Below are 3,998 nucleotides of genomic sequence, written 5' to 3'. Positions count from 1 at the left end.
GAACCAGATGAGCTAGAAACGCAAACTTGGTGTCTATTTCATGGTGTCTGACCATGGGAGACTCAATGGAATAGCTAATTTTATTATTGGGTGTGTCTGGACCTTTATTGTGCATATTTGCAAGATGGTGGATTCCCAAAATAGAGCTTTAACATAATTTCTACCATGATTGTTGACTGCTTTTGCAAATACAAGCAATATGAATCCATTTGCTAAGATTTATGGCACAGAAGGGACTTATACCTGTATTATTCTTGAGTTTGCATGTTGTCAAAAACGAGATATTATATTTCCTGTCCGATTCTACTGTATGTAGTTGTAGCAATGACTTCAGATAAAATCAGAGACCAAAACAATGTATCTTAGAAAAAAAAAAATATTTAAAAAATTAATAAAAAAAGAGAGAGATTATCTCAATGAAATGAATGCAACTGCCTTTTTGGGTCTTTCACACATAGACATGCACATGCTTTCCAACAACTTCAGCTTCAGGGAAATTATAATGAACACATGATTAAAACAGGCTGCATTATAATGCAAATAATTGCTAGTCACTATCACGGTCATGTGTACCTATCCTGCTGCATCGTCTCCAGTCCTTGGCAACGACACCCCAAGTAGCATGCAATTCCCTTCTTCGCACATGAAGTTCAATCACCCGAGAGAGACTTGGAGTAGAACCGCTGCTCCTTCACTTGGAAAGGAGTCAGCTTAGGTGGTTCGGGCATCTAGTACGGATGCCCCCGAGCGCCTTCCTAGGAAGGTCCTCGATGCACGTCCCACTGGGAGGAGACCCCGTGGCAGACCTAAGACCAGATGGAAGGATTATATCTCCAGACTGGCCTGGGAACGCCTCGGTATACTCCCAGAGGGAGTGGAGGAAGTTACGCAGGATAAGGAAATCTGGAAGTCTCAGTTGGAACCGTTACCCCCGCGACCCGATTCCGGATAAGCGGTTGAAGATGGATGGATGGATGGATGGCACATGAACAGTTTTTCTGGCAGCCTTTGATACAGCTACATGATATTGCCTTGTCCATTGATATAGGCCAGGCTGGCTCTGTAGATGGACAGGGGACTGCCTTCCCATCACTGAGAGACCATCCATATTCAGTGAAGCAAGGGATGTCTGGCTTCGCGATGTGTGCAGTTTTATCTATTATGGCTGCAAGAGCAGCTCTTTTCAGGTGCAGGCCAAAGGCATTTTCTGTAGGTGGCAGCAGCTTCAACAGGGTTGATCGGTTATTTAGGAACTTGTACACTCTCAGCTTTGCCAGGTCAAAGTCCTCCGAATGGTCAGCTTTTGATGCATATACAGCTATCGTGAGGTCTCTAGCCTGATTCTTGACATCCTCTGAGAGGGAATAAGAGGAATTTTCACCAAACTCCTGAAGTGCAGGGAGATCTAGACCCATGCTGGTCTTGAACCATGCCTTCTTTCCAGTGAAAAAGGGATAGCTGGTGGTATCTCTGCCACTCAGGCTGTGAATAAAGGGCAGGGCACGACACTGTGCGAGTCCAAGGGCTGAGACCATGTGATGGATAGGAAGATATGCATCCTGCTCTGTTCTCACCCACAGCTCTGGAAGGTCTAGGAGGTGGGTGGCAGCATGATATAGATGCCTATATCATGCTGCCGCCATGGGAAGGCAGTCCCCTGTCCATCTACAGAGTCAGCCTGGCCTATATCAATGGACAAGGCAATATCATGTAGCTGTATCAAAGGCTGCCAGAAAAACTGTTCATGTGCGAAGAAGGGAATTGCATGCTACTTGGGGTGTCGTTGCCAAGGACTGGAGACAAGATGCAGCAGGATAGGTACACATGACAGTGATAGTGACTAGCAATTATTTGCATTATAATGCAGCCTGTTTTAATCATGTGTTCATTATAATTTCCCTGAAGCTGAAGTTGTTGGAAAGCATGTGCATGTCTATGTGTGAAAGACCCAAAAAGGCAGTTGCATTCATTTCATTGAGATAATCTCTCTCTTTTTTATTAATTTTTTTAATAAAAGAATAATTTCTAAGATACATTGTTTTGGTCTCTGATTTTATCTGAAGTCATTGCTACAACTACATACAGTAGAATCGGACAGGAAATATAATATCTCGTTTACAGCCATTTTGACAACATGCAAACTCAAGAATAATACAGGTATAAGTCCCTTCTGTGCCATAAATCTTAGCAAATGGATTCATATTGCTTGTATTTGCAAAAGCAGTCAACAATCATGGTAGAAATTATGTTAAAGCTCTATTTTGGGAGTCCACCATCTTGCAAATATGCACAATAAAGGTCCAGACACACCCAATAATAAAATTAGCTATTCCATTGAGTCTCCCATGGTCAGACACCATGAAATAGACACCAAGTTTGCGTTTCTAGCTCATCTGGTTCAGAAGTTAGAGGCAAAACCTATTTTCTGGGTCCTTACATTATGGCGGCCATATTGTGGCGGCCATATTGGATTTCATGGAAACTTGCAATACAAAAAATGTTCATATGTATACCATTGATCAACCTGTGAAGTTTCGTGGAAATATCCCTCAGTTTAAACATGTTCCCTATTCACCCCCCATTAAAACTAATAGGGGCTAATATTGAGGCGGCCATATTGGAACTTTTCCGTACAAATTGACCGGGTTGTCCATATAGGTTGTGATCCTACTCAGCCTACTGGGTCATAGATAATATTTCTGGTGGACAACCTTTTATGTCGGGGCAAATGCAGCACACCTTCCTTTGCCCCCTGGGTAAATGGACATTATAGCCTACATAGGCCTATAATTATTTTTAGAACATAGGCCTATAGGTTCTCAAACATTTCTTGGCACAGGGAACCCCTGAAATAATGTTTTCATCCATGCACCCGGATTCTTACTTTAAAAAGTTATGTGATATTGATCAATTCCAAATCATATCAAAGTATCCCCGACTCGAGGCACCCCTGGACTTGCATCATAGCAGCCACTTTCAGAAACCATGGTTTAGAATACTATGTTCAGTGCTGCTGCACAATATAGGCCGGGGGTCAGCAACCTGTGGCTCTAGAGCCGCATGCGGCTCTTTAGCGCCACCCTAGTGGCTCCCTGGAGCTTTTTAAAAAATGTATGAAAAAGAAAAAAAGATGGGGGGAAAAAATGTATTTTTTGTTTTAACGATTTTTTTTATCGTCACTGTCGGGCAGAAACCAGGTATCTCCAAGTTTCAAATTTGTATGTTTTTTTTCGCAAAGTAAAGTCCTGCTTCATCATACAAGACTGACGCACAAAAGTAGTGAAAACAGCAGATCTACAAGCACACAACGCCTCGCGGTGCGAGGCGTTGTGTGCTTGTAGATCGTCTGTTTTCACTAGTTTAGTTCATTTTTTAAATGATTATACAAAACGAAATTTTGGACATACAAGGTTTCCACCCGACAACAACGATTTATAAGGCTTTTATAATTTTTTGCAGCTCCAGACAGATTTGTTTTGGGGTTTTTTGGTCCAATATGGCTCTTTCAACATTTTGGGTTGCCGACCCCTGATATAGGCTATGAACTACGGACCTGACCGTGTCCTCCTCAGTAGCCTACTGAAACGCTGAATAGTAACTATTATCTAAAGTAAAAGTGCAATATTTGGCCCAGAGATGTAGCGGAGTAGAGATATACAAACTAGAAAATTGTTAAATACAAGCTCGAAAAGCTCTGCTACTTGTGATGTTTCTGTGTGCCGCTGTAGTTGGTCATTCATGCATTTATGAGAAAAAAAAAAGTTAGAATATGGAGATAAGGTTTCTGCCCAACGGCGACGAGATGTTACATTGCATCAGTGTTGACCCTTTACACACATTGCCAAGTGTCATGTTGTCACCTGGGACCTGGACGACGACACAAAGTCGAGTTGACAACCTCTCCTCTCGTCACAATGACTGACACGAGTCTCAGATTTCACCAGGAAAGGTTTCCTGGTCAAACAATGTCTTGGAGAAAGAAAGAAAAAAGCCTCAAA

This window comes from Nannobrachium achirus, assembly GCF_963921795.1.
Source record: "Nannobrachium achirus genome assembly, chromosome: 21".
NCBI classification, from domain to species: domain Eukaryota; kingdom Metazoa; phylum Chordata; class Actinopteri; order Myctophiformes; family Myctophidae; genus Nannobrachium; species Nannobrachium achirus.
This window is presented reverse-complemented; position numbering follows the sequence as displayed.